This window comes from Rhipicephalus microplus, chromosome 5 (genome assembly GCF_043290135.1).
Source record: "Rhipicephalus microplus isolate Deutch F79 chromosome 5, USDA_Rmic, whole genome shotgun sequence".
NCBI lineage: Eukaryota > Metazoa > Arthropoda > Arachnida > Ixodida > Ixodidae > Rhipicephalus > Rhipicephalus microplus.
The window spans coordinates 88466538-88493675 of NC_134704.1; positions in this window are offsets into that span (position 1 = coordinate 88466538).

Here is a 27138-nt window from a genome sequence, read left to right on the forward strand (position 1 = left end):
CATACCTACTGAAGAGAAAGAGAGAGAGATCAATAGAGTTTCACCGTTGACTAGGCAGCCCATTTCTTGCATGAAACATACGGGAGCTTATTCTAGCTGCCGATTTAAGCAGGGCTTCTACGCGGGATGAGTTCAAGCCGGGGCCCGATCCATAGCTACTCTCCTGTTTGTATTGCAGCGAGATCCTCGGGGAAAACTCGTAACGAACCGTCAGGCGTAGTGTGTGCCTTTCGAATTTCGCACTTTCTGTTCGCTTACAACAGACTCCATCCTTTTTTATTGCAGTTGAATCATCCACTGTGGATATTCACATCAATGGGTTTTCGCAAATTTCAAACTACCAACACAGAAAAAGGGTAGTTCAGACACCTCCGCAAGACTCAATGTTCTGCCCATAAATAGAAAATGCTATAAATAAAAAAAAACTGGTGGAGTCTGTAATGAATACTGAACGTTTAAATGCAAGAGTGCGGGAAAGCTCGGCAAAAGAAGTGTTGGCGATGCGCACGGTAGTGTTTTCCAAATAATAAGACCGGACTTGATAAAAGGGTGCACAATATCGAGATCAGCACCCACCGTCCCGAAAATAATTTATTCGGGATCAATGAAAAAGATCACATAAACACGTATATTCCTATGCAAATTGATGTAGTCAACTCCGCTTTTTTACTGGAAAAGCTAGAGAACCAGGTAGTGTGCGATGTAATCTCACGTTAAAAAACACCAGATGACAAAAAATTCCGGAACCCTCTTATACAGCGTGCCTCATGATAATATCCTGGTTTGGGGACGTAAAATAACAGATCTTTTATGTATTACACTGTTGATTTTGTCGTATATATAGTACAGTAATCATAATGTTTGCCGTGAAAATATTACAAATATAAATTCCAGTGAACATTAACATCAAATGAGTGATAAAGAAGCGCATGCTATGTACGGATGAAGTGATGAACCAAGTCGAGTACAAAACAAAGCTATGTAGTGTTGTTTGTGACGGTTCTTTCCATAACGCGAATGAATGCTCCTCAGTGGCATCGACTAGAGAATTAATTCCATTTATTCATGCACGGTAGTACCCTACACTTCCCCTGTCGACATTGATTTGTTGACTTGGTTATAATGTGTTTGAATGAATGAGTGAATAATGAACCTCTAAATAAATAAATAAATAAATAAATAAATAAATAAATAAATAAATAAAAATCAATGAACACAGATATATAAATACAAATATACTGAATAATAAACAAATATATTTACTGAAAGCAAAACATAGCTCAGGAATGCAACGCGTTACATAATAAAAACAGTTTATTATCGACGGGCAAGGCTGCTGGTTTCATCTACGTTTCACTGAAGCCTGCTGCTCGACACAGGCAAAATAGGAAAGGCAATAAAGTAGAATGAAGAGCATAGGAAAAAGTTCTGCATAAATATAGTAACCTTATGTCATCGATGACAATTACTGAAAAAAAGAGAACGATAAAAAGAGACATAAGATTAGGATTCACTGGAGCCTAGCCGGGGCACCAAAAAACATGCCGAAATCCATTTCCCACGGCGCCTACGCTGACGGTCCTGTTGAGACTAGTATACCGTACACAGCTTCGTACGAATCATATCAACAAATGGTAGACGTCACTTCGCCAGTATCTTTAGTTTGGCGTAATCGATGGAGAAACTTCAGCAAACTGCACCAGAAAGTATTTCTGATGGTCATTTATAAGATATTCACTCTGACAAGTTTACAAGTGTTCGAGTTAGTGCACCTGACTCTTGGGTTTCAGGTAACTAGTCCCCATTCGAGTATTGAAGTGATTTCGTATGAATTCTAAAAGTGTCATAATCTCGTAAAAACTGTAGGTTCTGGTGGTGTTCGTCCAGTCCGGTTAGTTTTGTTAGATTAGATTTGTTGGTTTAGATTTGTTCTAGTAAGAAAACACATGACGTAATCTTGTTGATTTTATGTTGTGCGTCAGTTATGTACAATACTTGCTTTTTGATGGACAATGCTCACAAGTATGAACGCAGCCATCAGATCAAAATGGCTATGCTTCGAGCAAGGGCTTGAACTTTCACCGGGCGGCTGAATCGTGTAGACAGGCAAACAGAAAGGCAGACCCAAATTTCTGCGCCGAAGTATATCAAGAAAGACGGTCGTCTCTGAATAAATGCAAGCAGCAGTTGTTCTCTCAGAGTTCCTACTTATGAAAGGTAACTTTGGTAGCAGAATAAACGGAGAAAAATCAAATAAATCTCAAACTCAACAAATGTAGTGTGGTAGAATCTTTCCGAAAAGTTAGTTCAGTGAAAGATTAAAGAATAAAAAAAACACACACGGGATTCGAGAGGCAGAAACTCATTTAAATTGCTAGTTTGGACCCGTTTCCGCAAAATGTTAGAAGTGCTCGCCACAAATCCAATTTCCTAACGATACGCGGGGCGGGAATTCCGCCTAGCTGTGATCGCTACAGATTTATTGATTGATATGTGGAGTTTAACGTCCCAAAACCACCATATGATTATGAGAGATGCCGTAGTGGAGGGCTCCGGAAATTTCAACCACCTGGGGTGTGATCGCTACAGCTTACAGTGGAAGCGGTTAGGAAGGTGGATGCATACTGCGCGCTCGCACAAACACGTGGCTCGGTTCGGTTTACAATCTTGGGTATACATACACGGCGCGCTACTTTCCATGCAAAATGCGCCCGGTAAACATTGCGCAGGTAGATTCTCGAGCTGAATAAAACATTTACAGCCACCCTGAGTAGCGCTTGGAAGAGCGGAACGGACTTCTCGGTAGTCCGCATTAGTTTAGAGTACCTTATAGTGATTGTGTTGTGCCTCGTCTGCATTTTCAAACAGTGACGTGCGTGATGCTTGTTTCACAAAGACAAAGTTTAATAGCGAGTACGAACGTATTTCATGAGTGAAGTCGCAAGCCTATAGTTTTCGTTTTAGAGTTGAACTGCTGTTCTCATTTTTTATTTGTTTCTGTCTAGAAAAAATGGGACTATTGACGTCGTCAAGCCTTGCTGGTTTATTGTGCATGTTCCTCAACATTGTATCAGAGTTGAAATAAATATCATTCGATTTATTTATACGTAGTTTGACTTGAATTTTTGCTGCTACTCACAATCTTTCGAAGCAAATGATACCATGTAGATACAAATATAGAAAAGAACAGTCGTTACCTATCTTAGACACTTCTGGGTTAAGAAAAATGGAAATGGAAACAAGAATTACTTGTGCTATCTTCATATCAGAGCTGAACCCCCGCCTCCTATATTACACGTATGGTGCTTTCAAGATCAGATGACTGCGTCAACAGACTCCTATTGTGCGCCTTCTTGCCTACTTATTAGTTGTGTGTTTCGATGAAAATATTTGTGCGTGGATTAGCAAAAGACCCCGCATGGCCAAGGTATGTACACGCTCAAATCGTCTTTAACCACAGGACATTAGCAAGCGACATAGACGAGTCGCCAATAACATTATAATGAATGGTACAGTAACATAACAGTAAACACAACAAAATAATCGAAGTTGATCACGCAAGTATTCAAGAAAGTAGCAGTAGAAAGAAACTTTGACACCACTCATTGCACGCACCACCACCCTCTCTCTACTCAATACACAAACACTCCTTCAAATGCGCTGTTCACTGCATATTTATTCTAGCAGCTTCAAACGCAATCGCTATTATTTTCACAACCTCGTCACGAAAAGATGCTCAGTTTTTTTGCATATTTGCCACGTTGCAGAAGCAAGCCATTTTGCGCTCACCCAAAGAGATGTAAATATTACAGGCAGCTGACGCTGAACCGACGCACCTGCATTTTAATCAGACTGCGTTTTTCCAAACAAGACTTCCAAGTGTCGACACTTCCAAGCCATAGAAATTGCTGAACAATCAGAATGCATCTTGGTTGTGCCTTTAGTTGCGCGACGACAATGGTTTGATAATGTCAGACTTCATTCGCTTCTTAGTTTTAGTCGCGCCAAAGGGGGGCTGCGTATTACAGTGAGATGATGGAAAACCACTGCCCTGAGCTTTAACTGCACACATACCAAAAAGAGTGACTTCGAGAATACCAAACTACAGTGATTAAATAAGCGAAACCTCCTTATTGCATAGTTTTGCTGATTCATTAGGTGTCGTGAAATAAATTCGTAGCGAAAAAAAACAAGAACAATATCTACGAAATCATCAACGAAAGCATGATAGTCTGTAAATATATAGAGATATGTGATACGGAGACCAAGTATGAGGCACTGAGAAGGCCATCAATAATATTCATGTACACCTGCAGGATGTTAAGTCTTCCTCCACCCTTCCGAAGTTGCGTGCGGAACTACCAACGAATTCATTGTAAAATGTGATGCGGGCACCATGAAAATTTTCGAATTATACCTATGTTAGATACCTAAGTAACCAACCAAACCTGACCCATTATGACATTGGATTGTGCTGGGTTAGTTAAGGTATGGTTAGTGTGTAAACACCATGTTTTAGCAAAACAGCAGAAGGCAGTTGTGTAGGTATTTGCTGCGGGCCAGTATGCCGCCATTCAATGGCTTCAGTTCTCGTAGGTGTTTTTTTGGATCGTGGTGTGTTTGACCATATATTTTTTCCAAATAAATTAGCAAACCAACTTAATATATTTCCCACTGTTTGATCCGACGTGCACGGGAAGCATTTTCGCGATGAGCACAAAACTAGCCCTTGCACTCAAGGGGTCAGTTACCAAGCAGAGTACGAAAAAAAAGAACAAATCAAACGAAGCAAAGTATTCATTTGCACACAGCGCTATCAAAAAACAAAAAAAGATCTTGGAATTTATTCAAATTTCAATACTTTTAGAACATCATTGCAGAACCAAGCTGAGTGGAGCCGATCTGTTATTTGTCAGTTCTCTAGCATACGATAACTTACGACAAATGTCCACTCCAAAACATGTATATTGGTGCTTGAGCTCATGCTAGGACGTAATGTCTCAAAAAGAGGCCGATGCATTCCTGTCTTTTTATAGGTGAAACCAATCTGTAAACAAGCGTGGCACGTAATCCAACACAACTTGCTCTGGACTTGGCGGGAGCATTCCTATTGTACAAGAACTTGCAAGGGGGAGTAATCTGCATTGCAAATGGATAACTTTGCGTTGACATCAGGCTAGAGATCTAGTTTTATTTGTTTTTTGAGAACGTACTGCCACGTGTCTCACTGCAATCAAAATGTCCACCTACTTCTCCGTAATTGCAAATTGCAACGTTTTGCAAGAATATTCCGCATATACTGACACATGTATTGCCGGAAGGCATATTTTACTTCCTAAAATCGACTGCACTTTCCAAACGGTCACAAACTTGTGTGTGTTCTCATTATCTTCGCTTTTAATATTTTTGTACAAAGCGATTCGTGGTCGAGCCTTTCATGCCCGAGATTTGTGGTAATGCTTGTGGCCACCACAAACGAGAATGCGTCCCAGACATTTGGTAAACCCCACTGCTCACCAGTGGTCCTCTAAAAATAAACTAAAGGCAACAGTTAGACAAAAAAAACGGGTAGGTGCTACGGAGATCTGTGTGGCCCATGAGAAAACTCTTATCGTCATAAGCATGTATGTGCGCCGCGGTAATTGCATGGGTGCCACTACGCATAACCTCCACTAAAAAAGGAAAAAAAAACCAACCGTTAGCTGGACAAAAGGCGCGTGCGTTACCATATTTCCAACACTGTCACATGATAACTTGGGACTATAAAAAGTGGCAGCTAGACTACCACACAAACACTTAACAAAGATTATTTAATGAAGAGCAATAGAAATAACATGTCGGGGCATCATAAGCGTAAGCTTCTTTGAGTTTAAGAGTGGTATGATAAGGATGCAATAACTACAACCTCAAAGCTTAACAAGGATTGTTCGATGACGCGCAGTAATACAAGATTTGTGAGAGACTGAAAGGAACATCAACAGCTTCACTGTTTCATCATTGTGCACGAAGTACGGCTTCTTGAATTTTCACATTTATGTTATTTATTTATTAACCTAAAACCTCAAATGCCTAATCAAATGCGATATGCTAACGTTCAAGACAGTATCCCGTCGCTTCGCATAAAAGTGACAAAATGATGATCACCTGATGACATCACCATATGACGCCAGAAATCGCCGAAAATTATGACGTCTAGGCGACGTCTCGGTGACGTCCCTTCCATGTAACGTTTCGTTGCATACCACGTAACCGAGTAAGCTTTACTGTCCGCATATTTTAACGCAAGAGAAAAAAAAACGGAATGGGTCTTCTTGTATGCCCATGTAATCACGTCATGCCGTCAACGATGTCGTTTTTCATTTTTATTGTTACGACGCCTTCATAAAAAAGGCTAGGTTTACTGGAGTAAGTCAGTGGGTGTGTTTGTAACGCTTTTTCTTGTTCGTGTTTTTCATTATGCACTAGCTTTTGCTGCATCGTTGTTTGGAACTATCCATGGGGTGGGGCTAACTTGCGTGCACCCTTGCTACGTCTGGGAGCTCAACGCACATTCACTGAGCCGAGGTCACTCGTTAAATAAACGTTGTAAACGCGGGCCTACATTCTCCGCAGTCTCGCAGCTGATATTTCTATTCATGATAGCGTTCTTTTGTTCCAGCTTGTGTTATTGCACAGATGCTCATTTTTTTGTACGCCAGCTCAGACCAAGCATTGTCGCTGGGATGACGCTCCATATTTGATGCTGCTTCGTTTAGAATTCCAGGACGCGGTATAAAGCCACTTGAACACGCGAACACAATGCAAATGGCGTGGCCAGATGCTGCATCCCTTCAAAGAAATGGAAGCCAGCTTTTACTAGTACTTGAGAACACACACCAATCTAGAACAAAACTGATTGCGATGCAGCAGTGATGTACTTATTGTTTCCTTACGCATAATATTTCTCAATAAGTTTCTACTGTTTTCGCGTTTGCTTAGAATTGTGTAAAAGTAAGCTTGTTGAGGAACCATAATTATTTCTTCCACTGTATCGCTGCCAAAACGAAAAGCAGAAAGTACGCTAAACAATGAATTCTGTGTCTGCATTCTGTGTCTGAATTATGTATGTGTCTGCTAAGATATTCCAAAAGCTTCGGCAATATGCTCTATGAGCTAAAAGCACCGTGTCGAAATTAAAGTGCTTATTGGTTTACTAATTATACAGTACCTTACAACAACGCACATTTTATTAGACTTTCCGGATGCTGTACCAGTTTGACCTTACCAATAGTTTTGTATAGGTCAAGGAACCGAGTATGACCGAAAAACCTTGCTGCAATCATTGTGTCAATCACTGATTTTTCCGCTGGTGCCTTCTATCCCATGCAGTCCTCAACGCTTCGAAAAGCATTTTGGTCGCCTTAGCCACATCAAGTGTGAGGCCCATGCACAGGCCGGCTTTATGCTTTTTTATAGCAGGGTACTTCGTATTCTAAATCGTTAACAACTTTTTCTAAACACACATCACCCCGTCCAATTTTACGGCATATCTGAGCTTCACGGGACGGCTGTTTGCTTTCCCATAGTAGAATAAAGTACCCTAAATCGTTAACAACTTTGTTTAAGCATGGGTTCTTGTCAATGTTGAGGCTTCATCAGGCGTGAAGCTGAAAAGACGGCTTTTAGCTCTCCCATAGTAGAGTACTGTGCACGCTAAATCAATAACCACTTTTAGGGGCGAAGCTCCTTAAGCCGCGGGTCATGTGTCCTCGATGTATGTATGTATGTATGTATGTATGTATGTATGTATGTATGTATGTATGTATGTATGTATGTATGTATGTATGTATGTATGTATGTATGTATGTATGTATGTATGTATGTATGTATGTATGTATGTACGTATGTATGTATGTATGTATGTATTATGTATGTATGTATGTATGTATGTATGTATGTGTGTGTGTGTATGTAGTAGTAGTAGTAGTAATAGTAGTAGTAGTAGTAGTTGTAGTAGTAGGTAGCCACCTCTAGTCGTTGAAATGTCCGCTGGATGGCGGTACTTGTATATGATGAACTTATAATGAAAAGATGCGAGATGGCTGTACTTGGATTGTTCACTAGATGGACGGGCGGACTGACAAGACGGACAGACATAGAGACAGACGGACATACGGACAGATGGACGGACGTTTAGACAGACAGACAGACAGACAGACAGACAGACAGACAGACAGACAGACAGACAGACAGACAGACCGACAGACAGGCAGACAGACAGACAGACAGATGGGCAGACAGATAGATGGGCGGACAGACGGGCAGACAGACAGACAGACAGACAAAGATATGGACGGAAGGACAGATGATTGAATGAACGGACAGACAGACTGACGGATGGACGCATGGGCGGTTGCATGAACAGACGGACGCACGTACGGATGGGCGGACGCACGCATGGACTCACGGACGGATGTATGGACGGACGCACGGTGGGCGCACAGATGGACGCATGGACGGGCGCACAGACAGACTGATGGATGGACAGAAAGAGAAATGGACTCATGGACAGATGGACGGATGCTTCACCCCAGTCCTCTTCATTCACTCTGTGGACATGCTGTCTTTCATCGTGAGCGCGCTAAGCTTTGTACGTCTAACTGGTCTCGCATGGTCGAGTACAAAATATACGAAATGGTTAAGCTTTTTTTCTAAACTCAATGCAGCGCAAGGTTTTCTTCAGAAAAGTCGTGGGGAACTTTAGCTGCGCATAGGTGCCTGAGCATTTGTCGTTGAAACGTCGTGAGGTGACCGCGTTTTTTACGGGTGAAGCTCACGCCGTGAATCGTTCCCTCCAACGTATGTAGTATGTAGTCACCTCTAATTTATGACCAGCTCAATAAATGGCGTTGTGTGTATATCTCCTTGGGAATAATATACTTAGATTTCAATAGTGATTTCCGCTGCCTACCCACGGAGTGAATGATAATGAGTGTGCTGAAGCATCCATTCGTCCATTCGTGCATCCAACCGTCCATGCGTCCATCAGTTCGCCCGTCCGTCTATCCATCCGTGCTTCTGCCCGTCTGTCTGTCCATGCATGCTTACGTCTGCCTGTCCGTCCGTGCCTCCGTGCTTCTGTTCGTCCATCCGTCTGTCCGTCTGAGCTTCTATCCATACGCCCGTCCATCCGTCCGTCTGTCTGTCTGTCTGTCTGTCTGTCCGTCCGTGATTCCGTTCATTCATGCGCCCATCCGTCTGCCTGTGCGTCCGTGCTTTCGCTCATTTATACATCCATCCGTCGGTGAGTCCGTCTGTGCGTCCATGCTTCTTTCCGTCCGTCTTTTCGTTCTTGTTTCCGACCGTCCGTCCATTCGAACGCCCGTCAGCATGTTTGTGCTTCCTTTCGTCCGTCCATGCATCTGTGCCTTTGTCTGTCGATTCATCCGAAACATGGAGGGATGAACACACGGACAGACGGGAGCACGGATGGAGTGATGGGGCGCATGAATAGCCAGATGGTCCATTCATGCGCGGTTCATTCAGGCACAACACTCAACATAATTCACTCCATAAATATGCTGTGATTTGTTTACAGTCTTGCTGTGCAGCTACGGCTTGCTGAATTTCAGTGTTTCCTTCGTATTTCACCTTCGATTCTAAATCAAGTTTCCAATTTACCCAATCTTAGCTGTCCTGGTAGTTTAGCAAACTCGACGTACTCTAGTTAACCTCCAAACCTTGCCTATATATATTCTCTCTCACTTTCGAGGTTACGACCCATCTAAGGCGAACGATATACGAGCTTTCAGTAAAGAGGTCTATCAAATATTGATAGGCACTAACAACCTCACTAGAAGACCTCACTATAAGACAAAGCAGGCGCTGGAATTTTTTTTCGACGAGTTTATTAACAAGGGGTGCGAAAGGAACCGGCGAGTTAGCTAATCCATCTTGTGAAATGGTCGAGTATGAGGTGGTGATGATTTGGTACCGTTGCGTGTCGCTGCTGAAAAGGTAGTTGTTCTGATTACGCGGGAACATTATCCACATCCATCAGAAATACCTACTGATTTCGTAAGGCTGGATTTTACGAACAAAGCTTGGCAAGACAAACATCGCTGCAGTGATCACAATGCTCTTCAAAAATATGACCACTTTAAAAGCCTTCTTTATGGCTCACCTGCAGTTGCAGAACCAGTCATCTGCGCCTTTCGTAGTTTGAGTTACGCCTTTGCCCAAATCTACAGGTAAGGTGTATATGCTTAAAAGTCGCACACACTCTTTACAGCAGGCGAAAACAGTAGTAAAAATGCCGTGTTTCTTAAATGTTATGTCTCAACTTGATCTTCAGAGGCCTACACAACATAGAGAGAGGAAAATAGATAAAAGAAGTAAAGTCACAACAAAACTACCGGTTGTTTTAGCAGGCTAAGTGCAGTCGTACTGCCCGGGTAAAGTGAATGGGGCGGTCGAGCTAAAGTCACTCTATTGTTACCCGTATACATGCACAAACAAGCCAGTGCTGTCTTACCTCACTGAATGTCATACGTTGGTGTGCCACAACAGTCACATGAATGGTTCTGTAGCATTGGATGGCACCGCAACAGCACAAATCACTTGGTTGCGTTTCGAATTGTGAAATTACCCTATGTGAAGTGTCGAGCGTACAAAGACTCTATATTCATAAAATGTAGACAAGAAAAATTCTTTTCAGCTTATCCTTACGTTGTTGGGGGCATGGTGGTTTGTGAGATAGTGAGAGTTTTTTATTACAACCGTGAAACTAACAGAGGAGTGTATGTACTGATTGTCGGTACAAAACTAAAATTATTTCTCTGTTCTTTAGTAAACAAGTTTCGACGCATCCCAACCTATACAAAATTAAGTTGTTTCGCGCAGCCAAAGGGCAAGAGAGTAGTAATTTGTTTCCCAAAACTACAAAAAACAATGACGCAAACCAATTTAGAAATGTGGATGCATTCAGCAGTATAACAGGGAGGTATGCAGACTTGTTCTAGTAGGTGATGTTGTCACTAATGCACTCAATACTTTACAATAACGCCTCCAGCTATTTTCCTAGTTCATATGGACTCACTAGATCTGTAGCGACTAGATTTATATCAGTATTTAACTCCAAAATCATTGACGATTACCACAACATGTGTAAACGAAATATATATTCCTATTGGAAATATCCTTCAGTACGCATTTGAAAATTGTCTATAATAAAATAAAGTAAGCTATAGGTTATGAACCTCACGAACTCTCTACGATTTAATATGTCTAAATAGAAACAGTATTGCTGTTTTTAGACTCACGTGGTGTTTTGCTGAACAGAGGTGAACTGTTTAAATCGGTGTTCTGGTAACACTATCCCTGAGCTTGCGTAAACAGTAGTTCGGCAAGACGTACTCAACAATTTCTCAGAAGTCAACCACTAACTTGTAGCAGTATAATACAAGTACTGAAGACCAAAAAGTTATGGCATCATTGCACTATTGGCGCAAAGGTTGACGGAACAACAATCTGGGCAAACTTCCTTCTCTTTTTTCAATTTCTTTTTCCTTCTTCTTCTATGTGTATTTCTTCTCCTTTTTACTCTAAATTTTTCTCCCTCTATAAACTACTGAACATGTTGAGATAAATGTTGTCAGCGCAGTGCGCTTGGACAAAATATAGGAGTTTACGGTAAAATTTTTAGCTAACTCCAAAGTCGTTTTCACTCAGAAGGAGGAGCTAAGCTCAGCGTCGTGGCTAACGGATGCGATGACTTTCTAGGGGTTCCCTATAGTAGCATTCTCATGCCATCAGTTTTAACACAATTGCCACCAGTGATTAGCCAGTGCTTCACTGCCACGCCATTTTTGGAATGCGAAGCATTTTTTAGCGAACTTTGGCGACATTGGGCGTATCTATCTATCTATCTATCTATCTATCTATCTATCTATCTATCTATCTATCTATCTATCTATCTATCTATCTATCTATCTATCTATCTATCTATCTATCTATCTATCTATCTATCTATCTATCTATCTATCTATCTATCTATCTATCTATCTATCTATCTATCTATCTATCTATCTATCTATCTATCTATCTATCTATTTATCTATCTATCTATCTATCTATCTATCGATCTATCTATCTATCTGCCCAGTTAAGGGGGTGCTCTCGTGGTCACCCCCTTAACTTGACGTGAACATAATTTAGCATGGAAGAGTAAGATGGTTTGACGAATATGGCGTGCTGGTTAAGACATAAATAATGTCACAATCCCGTCGCGTACGGCGTCAAACACTTCCCGCCAGACAGTGGCACATACTCACGGGCGGGGAAGGGCCGCTGGTAAGCGGGTATGTGCCAAAGGTCATTAACACTCAGGAATGCCGAGAACACACGGGGGCAATTTTAACGCTTGAGCGGTAAGCAATACCCGACATTGGTAGCGTCGACCCAATGAAGGCGTAGAATAAATGTCAGTGTTAAGAAAAACCTGACACAGGCAGCGTTGGCGACCCGACGAATGCAAATAATAAATTTCAGGGTCCCAGCAAGAAACCAACACAAGAATTCTGCGTGGAAGTCAAGCATTCTACCACAGAGCCACGCCAGGTCTCCGAAGTACTTTTGAAATAGAGGCTAAGCTTTGTGAAACGTCAATAGCGGTTGCAGTGCTGCCTACTCAATTTTATAAACATTATATGTGTACTCCTTTCATACAGCCTTCACGTCGGGTTAACGTCAATTGTGGTGGGGTGCTATGCGCTGAAATCCATTCAAGTAGCAGTGTCAAGGGCCAGCATCTTCGCAAGCAGCAGTGCTTCTTATCGGCTTCTGGTGTTGCTAAAACACATTTCCAGCTGACATCGTTGTGCAAGCGGAAAACTGGTTATATAAACACCTGCAACTCTTCAACATATGTCTCTGCTGCCCACTTTTGTACATATATTTGGCATCATTTCATGACATGTCGATCAAAAAAATGCAACACGCTCACCTTCCCTCCGCGTGCTTTGCATAAAGTTGATTCCCAGGTAGGTGGGATCTGCCGAATGTTTTAATAAATTAATTACAAGAGGAGTGGCAGCCTTCAATCGAGCCAGTAATGAAAATCTCTTTCATAAGACGGATATTTAAAACATGGGTTTCGAATTCATAAATGCTCTTGCCCTAAGGGCTGGCCTGAAAAAAAAAACGGCAGGCCTGCGTGGTATACGCGCAGCACAGTCACAGTGAAAGGGAATTCAGAGCCTTTTCAGAACACTCATTGGGTAACTACTGTATGAACACTTGCTTGGTACACAATAGGGCATTAATAACAAACTTTTGGGCAATAGGCCGGCATTCACTATGCTATTTTTTGTCATTCTTCTCAGAAGCGTGGTATCCGCAAAACACTTGCTAGAAACTTTGTGCCATTTGTCCATATAGTGGCTGACGACGATGAGGAATTATGGCTGAAGTGGGTATGCGCCACAGATAATAGGAAAACAAGAACAAGCTTTTTTAATGGGTTGGAGCATTGGATGGCCCACTCCTTACGCTAATTGCATTGTGCGACGACTGGTTGGTCTTTCGCTGTTGTAAAATGCTTTATAGGTCGTATTAACGCGATTGCTCTCCCGACATCAAGCCTGCCTAAGGCAAGCTTGACAACAAGTCACATGCACCAGAGTAGCCCAGTGGCCGAAGAACGGGTTGGCACCAAGCGGACCTGTGTTCGAGCCCCACTGTGCCATTGGTGCTAGGTCATGCCTGCCTAAGGCAAGTTTGACAAGTTACAGCACCGGCGTAACTCGGTGGCTAAAGAATAAACTGGTACCCAGTGGGATCTGGGTTGAAGCGCCACTGTATCATTGGAGCAAGTTTTTTTTTTCTAATTTCAGATGTGGTTACGGAAACCAGCGGCGGCGGTGGGGGCGGCAGACAACATGCAACCGCGCGTGACCCGAGTTGTGATCTCATGTAGCAGCTTTCGTTGTAAAAAGTGGCAAATTCCACGTACAGCGTAAATCGATGATATGCGAAGCACGAATTAGGAAGGTTAATATGTCACTTTAAATTAATTACAACGTTACAAAGTAGAGGTAAATTATGCCGTACACGACTTCCATGTCACGATTATGCTTGGATATGTCGTTTACCTTCGTCATCTATTCACGTCACGAGATGCCAAATTTAGTATATGGGAAGCTAGCAAAACGGCCGCGAGCATGCTATGAACGTGGTACGTTTTTATGTTCTTGCATGACATGCGTGTCATGATTATCATGTTTGCACCAGTAATATACCTTCGTCATTCATTGAAGTCAGGTGACACCAAATTTTGTATATGTAGAGCTAGCGAAACGGCCGCGAGTGCATCATGAAGGGTCCAATGTACTCCAACGTGGCATTGACGCGCGCGCACGCTGGGCAGCGCGACGCTATACGTTAGCAAAACGCGAGAAATCTATAGTGTCACGCCAGGCGCGACCAGCGTCCATTGGCGCGATCCGGTAGTAAACGGCGCGAAATGCGGAAAGCTGCATTTCGGGCCGATGCCAAAAGATAGCCGTTACCCATACAGCATCGCGTCGGCCTCTTTTCGTAAGGAAAAACAACAGACGCGCTTAAACACGCATGCGTCAAAGCAACGCAACGTGGCGCGCGCCTGCGAGTATATGGCAGGACCGGCGCATGGCGTGGCCACGCCGGCGTGACGCGACGAAACGAACGGTGACGCGCACGCGCGCCGTGTCACGTCGAAGTGTATTGGTGCCTTAACTCTGGCATCAAGTCATGATGTCACATGACACGCGTCTTATGATTACCATGTTTCCACCAGTCGCATACCTTCGTCATTAATTGACGTCACGTAATACCAAATTTGGCATATCTGAAGCTAGCGAAACGGCCGCGAGCGAATCATGAATGTGAAATGTGGTGATGTTGTTACATGACAAGCATGTCGTGATTATCATGTTTGCCCTTGTCATCTACCCATGTCTTCCGTTCGCATCACGTAATACTCAATTCGTACATGTGAAGCTAGTGAAATAACCGCGAGCGCATCATAGGCGTAGTACGTAGTCATGTTGTTACATGACACGCATCTCACATTTATCATGTTTGCACCAGTCTCATACTTTAGTCATACATTCACGTCCCATAATACCAAATTTGGTATAAATTAAGCTAGCAAAACAACTGTCAGCGCACCATGAGCGTGGCATGTAGTCATGTTGTTACATGATACGCATCTCATGATTATCATGTTTGCACCAGTCACATATCTTCGCCTTCCATTCCCGTACCGTAATACCAAATTTTGTATATGTGACGCTAGCGAAATGGAAGCGAGCGCATCATGAACGTACATGTAGTCATGTTGTTACATGACACGCGTGTCAAAATTTTCATGTTAGGGTCTGTCGCTTGTATTTGGCATACAATCATGTCATACTATACCAGTTTTGCAACATGTCATGTGAACGAAACCACCGCAAGAGCAGCAAAACCATGAAATGTAAATCAAGACATTAATGACATACGCTTCATGATTTTCATGTTAGGGTCCATCGCTTGTGTTTGCCATACAATCATGTCATAGTATACAAGTTTTGCAACATGTCATGTGAACGAAACCACCGCAAGAGCAGCAACACCATGAAATGTATATCATGACAATAATGACATACGCTTCATGATTTTCATGTTACTAGTCAATTATGCTCGCCCAACACCCTTGTTATACCATATCAAGTTTGGTATCGGTACCATTATCCAAACGGCCAGGAGAGCTAATAGTCATAGATAGATAGATAGATAGATAGATAGATAGATAGATAGATAGATAGATAGATAGAGAGATAGATAGATAGATAGACACGCTCAAAGTCGCCGAAGTTGGCTATGAAATGCTTCGCATTTAATAGCGTGAAGCAAGCCATCTCTTACGCCCAGTTGAAGAGAGAAACTGAACTGTAACTAAGCTGCACAATTATTGTCAAGCCAAGGCTCGTGGTAAACGTTTTTTCATCAGGACCTCAGTATAGCTTCTTCTCGTATCGTTGGTGCAGTTTTAATGCGCACTATTTCACCAGGAAGCACAAATGTGTACTCAATTGATACAAGTTATAGATGCAGTAAATTTTCAGGTAAAATAACATTATCACTTAAAAAATGTATTTCCACGGTTCCATGACATTCCGCAGCGTTGTGCACTCTTCGTACGTTTAAAATGTTATCACGAAACGGAGTGTCCCGGAACTATTTCTATATATGAGTCCTTAATCAAATTGTACTGTCAGCACGAATACATTAGTGGCGAATAGGGCTTCAAAATATTTAATTTCAGAGCAATTTTTATTGTATTGGGCATCTGCTTTATTTGGGCAATTGCATCCATAGAAGCAGGATGAACTCGCTCAATAATAGGCCAAGTTAATCGCTTGGAAGAGCTTTCCTTTCTTATCTGGAGAAAAATAAATAGTGGTGAGCGGCTATTTTTTCGCAGGAAGGACATTCAATAGTCCGAAATTCAAGAGTAAAAGAAGTGTCTTTCCTGCTTCTCGTAAACACAAAAACAATCGCAAGCCATGCAAACATTCCCCTGCTATGAATGGACGTATAGGTATTTAGTCTAACTAAATTGAACGAACACCTAAAAAAACCTCAATAAGAAGGTCATGGTTTTGAAAGTTGCACCGTATGTTCCTAGGCCTTAGTTATTCATGTTTACACTAAAACAACCTTGCCGCCTTCTTTCTTTATTTATTGATTTCGCTTCTATATTGCATTCGGCGGGAAGTTGGTTTCACGAAAGCTTATACCACATTAATCGGAATGACTGACGGTGCGGCATGCGATGTTAGCAGCACTGATGAAAATATCGAACACCTGTTGTGCCACTGTCCTTGATTTGCCTCAGACATACAATTACTTGCCAACGCAATGGAGCGACTAAATGATCGGCCTCATTCTAATCTGGTGCTATTACAGAAGCGTCCGCATCCCTCGACAGTGCACAGGGCAGTGAAAGCCCTCTTGTGTTTCTTAAGGAAGACGAGTTTGTGTGAACGCCTCTGATTTGCAGTGGAGTTCTACACGCTACAGTGAAGTTACTGTCTGTCACTCCCTTTTGCTGCGAAAGCTGTTATGAGATCACAACTGGGGTCATGTGCAGTTGCATGTTGTCCGCTGCCGCCGTCGCCGGTGTCCGTAACCACATCGCGCGAAATTAAAAAAAAACAATCTTGCACCTTTTACACAGTGGGGCTTGAGCCCGAGTCCACTGGGTGCCAACCCAATAATCTACGACTGAGCTACTCCCGTGCTTGTGACCTGTTGTCAAATTTGCCTTAGGGTGGCTTGATGTTGGAAAAGCAATCGCATTAATACGACTTATAAAGCGTTTTACAACAGCGAACGAACATCCAGTCGTCGCACAATGCGAATAGCGTAACGAGTGGGCCGTCCAATGCTCCAACCCATTACAAAATCTTGTTCTTGTTTCTCTCATAACTGTGGCGTATACCCACTTCAGCCTTAATTCCTCATCGTCGTCAGCCACCGCATGGACACTTTGGCACAATATTCCTTGCAAGTGTATAGCGGACACCACTCATCTCAGAAGAATGACGAAAAATAGCCTAGCGAATGCCGGCTTACTACCCGAAAGCTTATTATTATTTCCCTAGAGATTACCAAGCTAGTGTACTTGTTGTAGTTACTTATTGAGTGTTTTGAAAAGGCTCTGAAAGGCCACTCTTCTAGCTTTGACTGTGACTGTGTTGCGCCTACCGTGCAGGCCTGGCATTTGTCTCGTTTCCTTCCCTCTTTTTTGTTTCCTAACTTTCTTGTCTCCTTCCCTAATGCCCCAGCGTAGGGTAGCCATTTGGATGTCTTTCTGGTTAACCTCCCTGCCTTCTCCCTTTTGTGGCTTCCTTCCTTCCTTTTTTATTTCTCCTTCTTCCTATGTAGCCGTGCTGGTCCCGTCCTAACGCTTCCCGGCCTTCATATTAGAAATCGGACTTTTGTCCACGAGCTTAAAAATGCAATACTTCAGATGCTATATGCAACAACCAGAGTGATGCATTCATACCTAGGAAACAGTCAATCAGTGTTGTGTTATCCTTGCGTGTTGCTTCTGAATAGGTAGTTGTTATGATTACGACAATAGAAAATGACGAGTGACATACGTGAAAGATTATGATTGACATATCAGAAATGGCTAATCGCTGGCAACCTCACAATAGAGAGGAAACAAGTTTTTGAAAAACGGCATATGCAAGAAAACAGGCCACGTTTTTGCGCACTCGCAGGCACTGCATTTTTCGCCTACAAAGCCGCTGCCACATCCGTCACTTCGAAATCTGAATTCCACTTTAAGCTTCACTTGAAAATGAAGTCGGCACCAGAACTTTTGCTGACAGTCCACACAGTCAAAGCCACTCGTGCGGTCTAGAGAATGGAGTTGCACTAACTGTTTCGTCAGCCAACAATCGATGGCGACACTGTCTGATTAGGGCGTTTATCGGAACTCGCTGATTCTGACGTTGTCCGCGTGCATTGCACGTAAAATAAAAGACTGTGAAGAACACCGTTTCGGAGAACATTGCAGTCATGCACGCTAGCGATCATGTCATCTGTGATGGAACAAAACGGAACAAATTCACCTAACTGAATATGACTGTGGGGTAAATTGTGGCTTACCAATGACTAGGCCATTATCCTATATAACAATCCAACTCAGCCCCCTCTCCGCAACGGCATAGGTGTACGACAAAACTTCTCTTGAAATTAGCGTTCACAGAGAAGGATGGTCATATGTTTTTCCGACTATTTGTCGCACAAGATAACTGTTTTACATACACTTTGATATCTTTATGCCACTCTGATGTTGCTACACAATTAACAATAACGCTAGTGAGCCATCACATCGACAAATATGAAGCATAAACAAAAAGAAACACTGAAGTACTGATAATTTAACAAAAGCTTCAATAAATTGCGTGCGACGCGGTATCCTTTGAAGAGAAGCGGAACTTTTGTGCTTCCTAATGTCTAAAGCGCAAAAAAGAACATGACACATCCCCCCCCCCCCAAAAAAAAGTCAGCGCTTCAGGTAAAATTGCAATAGTCCGCAGGCCGGTCATGTGGAATGCGGAGTGGGCGTCGTTGTAGTTTTGCTAATGCGGTGGACTTGCGGCTCGCCTGCCCTCACAGCGCTAACTTAAAATGCGGACAAAGACAAAAGGCACTTGTTAATTAAGAGCAGCTGCCGTGCAATGCCAGATTGATCGCGAAGTTTGTTCGCTTTTTCGCATTTACATTTAGGGTGGCTCCTTGGTTGTTGTCTCTTTCGTTGTTACACTTGTTTTCCGGCCTGGAGAGATTTCTTTTTTGACATCCAGAATGGGCGTTAAGATACAAGAACGCGGGGTCACCGACTTTCATGTGTATTTCTTGTTTTATATGAAGCGTATGGAGAAATCCGATTAATCTGGCGCTTGGGCAACGTGGACATTATTAACTTCCGCTGTCGAAGAAAGCCCGGGCTGCTAAAATTGAAATCGTGCTGGACAGCGCAGGAGCACTCCTCCACCGGAAAGTAAGGTCAGCAGCATTCGTTATTTCCGCAAGAAGACTTTCGTTCGTCCACTCTCAATCTAAATGCTTCTTACCCTTTGCACCGAAGAGCAATGAAGATTTGCGAAAAGGTTTTTGTCTTCCTTACGTTAACTTTCCATCGTGCACAAGAATGTAGCTTGGTAAGAGAAATACAAGAACCGTTGCGCAGGAGCCAATGTCTCTTAGTATGTGTACGTGCGTGTGTGAGTGTGCACGTTTGTGCGCGTGTTCCGAAAACTCTACGTCAGTAAAAGCTCTTCTTACACATTGCCTTACTTATATAGTATCAGCCCATAAAACTGGGTCTTCCTTGTTTTGTAAGTCTTTAGGTGAAACTGTTGTATTCATGCAATATTCAGCCACCATTGCGTCATCGCACAAGACAGAGCATTAGTCTCACGTTAGGCTCACAATTTCACGTTGAAAGCTTTCCGAAAATATTACTACTTATTGTCCTTGTCGATGTTGTATTAAAGTGTTTGTGTGCGCGTGCACGGGCGTGCGTGTGTGTGTGTGTATGTGAGTGTGTGTATGTTTGTGTGTATGTTCCCAAGAGATTTATCGCTGTATCTTCCCGAGAGATTTATTGGTATGTGGCGTTTAGCGTACCAAAACCGCGATATGATTATGAAAGACGCCGTAGTGGAGGGCTCCGGAAATTTTTTTTTATGTGAGGTTTAATGTCCCAAAACCACCATATGATTATGAGAGACGCCGTAGTGGAGGGCTCTGGAAATTCTGACCACCTGGGGTTTTTTAACGTGCACCTAAATCTGAGCACACGTGCCTGCAGCATTTCCGCCTCCATCGGAAATGCAGCCGCCGCAGCCGGGATTCAATCCCACGACCTGCGAGTCAGCAGCTGAGTACCTCAGCCAGTAGAGCATCGCGGCGGGATACGTTCCCGAGATAACTGGCAATCGGCTTAATAAGAGCACCAGTTTGCGTGGTCTACAAAAATGTGTGTAGGCCTCCGCACATAGGCAAGGTGGCGCCGCGGCACGTGCGTTTTGCCACCTTTCTAGCGAAAACCGGTCGCTCCTCACCCCGCTTCCGCCTTCTGACTGCGCTCTTTCAGCACGTTCTGGTGCTCTGCACGCACTGTTGTTTCGTCGCCCAGCACGTGCAGCCCCACCTGTTACTTGCTGCGAAGGTTTAAAAAAGTCGCAGCATATCCCCGGAATGAATCACGATGAGTGGGGCCAAGCGTCCATCAGTCCATCCATTTGTTCTTGCTTGCGTTCGTCCATGTGACCTTCCGTGCGTCCATTCGACCATACTTGCGTCCGTATGTGCCTCCGTGCGTCCGTCCGTGCGTCCATCCGTCCGTCCGCCTGTCCGTTCATCCATGCGTGCGTTCCTTCCTTCGTCCGTGCGTTCATCCGTCCGTCCGTGCATCCATCTGTGCATCCTTCCGTCCGTCCATGCACCCGTCCTTGTGTCCGTGCGTCAGTCCATGCTTGCGCCTGTTCATGCGCCTGTGCATCTGTCCGTCCGTCCATGCATTCGTGCGTCCATCAGTCCATTCGTCCGTCCGTTCTTGCATCTGTCTATCTGTTGTCTGTCTAGTGAACCCTACAAGTACCGGCATCTCGCATATTTTCATCATATATACATAATTTAATGTACAGCCATCCAGCGGACATTTCAAGGACTGCGAAGCTAGCGAAGCCGTATTTTCGACGACGAGCCGAGAGTACGCCGCCGCGAAATTTCGCTTTTAATGATAGGGTAGAACGATTGGCGTTATAACGTGAATTTTAACAAGAAAAATGTATTTTCAGTAAACAGGTATGAACGCTGTACGTGAATACACTGCGAACAAAAATAACTAGAGCCGCAGTACAGCTGAGAAACCTACATTAAGAGAGCGAACTTGTGAGTCACTTGCGCTTATCAACTGGTTGTACGAGTCAATCCAGCAGCATGTTCTAGTAATCAATGTCCACATGTTTTAGCGTTCTCAGTTACTGTATGTAACTTTGCCATTCATTTCATCTGATTTAACACGGGACGGCTTTCAGCTCTCCCATAGTAGAGTACTAAGTACTCTAAATCGTTAACCACTTTTTCTAAACTCACTTGTTTATTTAGGGACGGCTTACTGCTCTCCCATAGTTAAGTACGAAGTATTCAAAATCGTTAAACATTTTTTTCGTAACACACCGGCTTTTTCTGCCTCCGGCGCAGCCGCTGCGAGGCGGTTGCAGCGGGCCGCCGCCGTCGCGTGCTCTTCCCGATCCTAGAGCAATTGTACTCGGAGCTGCTGTCTGTTTTGTCCGAAGAGCTCTTCCTCCTCGATGAAGAGAAATTCCTTCGGCACTGGTCTTGCCCTTTTGTGTCGTTCTATGACGGACGAGTGAAACTTGTCTTTCGGCCGGCCTGGTATTGGTAGGCTGATCTGTCAATGCGCCGGCAGAATTGGCATGCCAACATGTAAATATGCAAAATGTACGTATTTATGTTTTATTTGTGTCTCTTGTTTACCCTGCAATATTTATATGTGTATCTGTCTTTTGTGACACATTCTTGTGTGGCTACATTCGTGTGAACCATGTGCATGTTCTTCCCACGTCATCTCATAACCATTTTCATATAAATGACGTCTGTTTTGTCATCATCGTTACTGTATGCGTAAGAAGAAAATGTTCTGTTAAAATGTTATTGACGTCTGTGACAATTGATCTCTTTAAACAGGTCGCAGTATACCGTAATTCTTGTAAGACTGCCTCATCAAGTGTAAGGCCCACGAGACGGTTTTATGCTCTCCCATAGTAGAGTCAAGGTACAGACATACTAATAGAGCCGATGGAGATGAAAATTGAATGCGATGATTGCGTGGTCTGAATTCTGTCCGCAGTTGTAAAAAAATGAAATATTACTCTTCACTTATAAGTGAAAACGCTTTTATTGCATCTCAACCTCGAATAACGTTTTAGAACGAATATGAATTAAAATATAATTTGTATAGTTTATTGCTGTGCTTAAAATGTAACAGTTTTCAAAAGCACAAGGGTGTTTAGATGTACAGCGGTTGCCTATCTGTACAGTGGTTGTACAGCTGTGGTACATCTACAGCGGTTGTCTATTTGCAGTAGCTTCCATTTACAAACATCTTTTTTATACGATTATGGCCATTCTGTTTCTCCCCGTTAATAGTTGGTATTACTGTGTACGTCAAAAATTTCTTCATAGGAACAACACCGCCGAAGTATCGCCAAACTGCCACATTCCACTCTTGGCGCCATTGCTGCTCGCACTGCTTGCATTAGAAACGGTAGAATTTTACGGGCAGTCTTCAGTTCTTCGACATTTTAAAACTTTTGTGACAGCTCATAATGCAACAGGAGTGCGTGCCTGCTTTCCAAGATGACGAAAGAGCGGTGCCTTTAGCGCGCAAAATGTGAGATAGAAGCCAAAAGAAGCACGTATTGTGTGCGCTATATGGGAAAACCGAGCAAGCGCGGCCCGTCCGTGCGACCAGAGTTTTGCGCTCTCTCCACTAGGGTGGCGAACGGCGCTGCACAAACTTGAGCCTGTCTTCTTTATTGAAAGGCCCTCTCCCCATTTAAAAGTACAGAGCTCGCATTCGGGTCGTAGACAGAAAAATGGAATCCAAATTTTTTCATGGGTTGGTGCCACAACCACTAGCAGTTGAACAGTAGAAGAATAGAAAATATTATACTCATGTTATTAGCTCGTTGGTTCATGGATTGTTGGCGAAATGCCGCAATCCATTGAGACCAATTTGTAGATGGTGTATTTGCGAGAGGCGTGAGAAATGTAAATCACTATGCAATTGTACAAAAAAAAAGAATTACAAGATTTTTAAAAATTTTGTTGGTATAAACGAAATGAACAAAACGTGTTTCAGACAGACTGGCCGACAAAGACGACCAGTGTATCACTCTATGATAACTGTAAAAATTATTACTTAACCCTTATTGTAGCCGAACACAATAAAATAACTTGAAGGACATGAATATATCCAAGTTGACATATACTCTGAATGCCAACCATCCTTGGTAGTTGTGTACACGGAGGAAACTATACATCTTCCCCGTTAATAGTTGGGGATTAGCATTAGGAGGGCCATGCAACACTTGTTGAACATGGTCAGAAAACGTTGGGAATCGGTAGTGGAGGCTTCCGAAAACACGCGAGCCAAATAATATAGTGCAGCGTGGCTGGCAATTCATAATTATTTATCCAAGTCAGCAAAAAATTGCTTGCTTTTCTCTTGATAAACGGCAAAAGAAGCTCAAAAGTCACTCGTAGACGGCCTTCTATCTTCCATTGGCTGATTCGAACATGGAGCGCTTGGTAATTACAGGGATCGCCGCGCTAGGTCACGAATTTTTCACGCGTGCGCACGCGATCACACTGAAAACTCGCGTATTAGGAGAAAAAAATACTCAAGGTCACGAGGTACGTGTGACGTAGTTTTTTTCCCCCATGCCAACCACCTCCCCCCTCCTGCTTAGTTTCCTGCGTATTCGTCGGGACGAGAGAAGATTGAGTGTGATTGTAGCGCGCGACAAATCTTTGCAACTCCGCTCGTAATAGATGGGTTCTTACATTTTTTTTGCGGCGGTTATATTACTGAGGCTATAAGCTCCTTTAGTGGAATTCAATCAATGGTTACTTGCACTAGCCTTTCATTACGTACAGAATGTCCTTCAACTTATTCGGGCAGGCTTCGCAGAGAAGATAGTCTGCAAGCATTCCCACTGCAATATATATTTCCGTATTGCAACTAACTCAGTGGTGTACTCCAAAGGCGCACATTTCACTCGTGGTATCAGAGTGAAGAGTTCGCGAAATCATTGATAAATTCGCTTCAACTAGTTGGGGACGTCCTCCTCATTAGATGAAGTCCATGGACCGTACGGCACAGTCTGCGCTTGAAAGGATTTACTTATTAGCAAGACAGGAGGTTGCCTGGCTGCTGCCTTCATTCCACCCGGACAGAACTCAGCTGATCGATGAAGGAGACGATTCTTCAGCTGGTAGTCGCAGTTGAACGCAGTCATTTCTTCTACAACGTTGCATTTGTATTCGTTACTGGCACTGTATCAAGACACTGCCATCGTCAGGCACAAATCCTGCCTTGCCAGACTGTGACACGTGGTCATTTTTTTCTGGAGGACACAGAAATCTACTGGAATTGACATGGCTCTGGTATGTGTGCTCAAGTTTCCAGGGGAGTGGGGCGGGTGAAACAAATTCGATGCGAAAATTCTGCCACTCACGCTATGAGAACAGGTGGTGACCCCACTTCCGCATTCTTTTTTTTATGGCGAGAACCGCCGGTGGTTGTTTGGTACGTAACATAGAAGCAATAGTACTAAATATTGACCAGGGCAGTGGAGGCTATGACTGTTTCAGTCATTAATCAGACTTTTCTTCAGTCTAAACAAGATAGTGTTTTACAAGTTCATTTCTTTATCTCCTCCTACACATATTCGTTAAATCGTTATTCCGAAAGCAAAAACACACATTTCTTTTCTCTACTAGCCAGAGAAAAAAAATGGCCGCAAATCTACTGGCTTGACTACTGTTATGCCTACGAGTCCGCAGCGAACGTCCGTGCCTCGGAAAAAGGAAATCTGTGTCAAGGCCAGCCCGCGAGCCCGCCTGACACGAACAACTCAACGGCGTCTACACGCGGCGGCGCCTTTCTGGCGCGCACGTGCAGTGAGTCATCTCAGCCACGAGCCCGTCGAGTAAACAACCAGCGTCTTCCTGTCTGGCGGCTGACGCAATGCCTGGCGACGCCACTCGTCCTTGGGTGCAGCCACCTGCAGCGCAACCTCTCCAGATTGGATGAGAAAGAAGGACGTGGCCCAGCGGCAACCTCATTGGAGGAGTCTGACCTCATGACCAGCGGCGCTTCTGGTTGGACATTTGGGTTGGACCCGGTGCATATAAAAGAAGCCCTGCGGCGCGTCGCGAGTAGCAGTCCTATGTGAGAGCAGACATGTGTGTCGCAGTTGAGCTGTGTGTCAAAGAGCAGTCCTATGTGAGAGCAGATCCCTTTGACAGCAGACCCATTTGTGAGCAGACCTATGTGTAAGAGAGGAGAGCTCAGCTCTTCGAGTCTCTGTTGGCCCCAGTGCCGAATTTGTAACGCCTCTGTATATATGCTGTACATAAAACTTGTTTAATTCACAGTCGTCTCGTCCGCTCGTCTATCAGCTCAGCGCAGAAGCAGTCGCGAGCTGAGAAACCTACGCTACCAAACGGCTGGGTGACCTTCCCTGCAGAGTGCGAAGCCGTGGCGCCTTCAGGACCGTGTTGGCATCTCCGTCTTTCGAAACAGTGGTTGCAGCAGTGAGATTTCGAGGCGCCCTTCGTAACGTCGTCGGAGGCGCGCTTCGTAACACTACAAAGGTCGTCGAAACGCGATAGTCTTGTTTCTGGAGGTACTGCGTGAGATATGGACGCTATCTCTCAGTAATCTTGAAAATGAAAGCTTCTGTGAAACGCAGAGCTACTGATAGAGAGCAGCGAAGAAATGCATCAAGTGGCAGCACCATATCGTCTTAGTGAAGCATAAGAAATACCCGCTTTTGTGTGCATACTATAGCATCGCGTTGTCGGAAGGAAGGAAAATAGGGCGAAAAGAATGGCAGGGAGGTTAACCAGCCAATAGGCAGCCGGTTTGCTATCCTGCGCATGGGAGGGGGATGGGGGAGATGAAAGATAGAGAGCAGAGAGGGAAGAGAGATAAATACAGCCCATTCGGCAGCACACGCGCGCACACTCAGTCATTGTCCAGTCTTGTCTTTCGCGGTGTGTGACATTGCTGTTACAGCGGCTTGTTCAAGTCCGTGTCGCGTAGGAATTTCAACAGAGCTTTTGTCACCTTCACTTGCAATGTCTTCTGTCGGGCACTTGACAGAATAGTGTCCACAGGCATTTGGCTGTTAACGATGCGCTCAAGAACGGATGCCAGGGACTGGATGCATAAGAAACACTAGAACTCTTTAGAATAAAGTATCGATGCATTTAGAGTATAAACATACCACCTAATACTTACGTATTCATCAAAGCACCTCATATATACGTGATATTTGCTTTTTGATCAACAGCGTTAAAAAGTTAGAATGAAGCCACTAGATCAAGAGTGCTGGGCGTAGAGGAAGTGGTGAAGCTTTATTTTGGTTGACAGACATACAGAAAGAGAAACAGACAGACCAAACTTTCTGCGTTGAGGTATCCCAAGGAAGACCATCGCACTTAAAAAATGTGAAAGTTGCTCAAGAAGATCCCGTGCCACAAGTTTTCAGCGGTGGCGTCCTTGCGAAAAATAAAGAATAAGAACTTTCAACGACGGAAGCTGATATATAGTACATTGTTTGATAGTATAGGCATAAAACGCACAATACGACATTCATTCCAACTGAGATGGAGCAGGAAAATCAACACTCGAACCAGATAATTGATGATCAGGCTTGATAATCACGCAGCGCCTTCTGTGTTAACTTGGAAATAAAGAATGCAGTCACACAAACTGACGCGACAACGGCAGCTTGC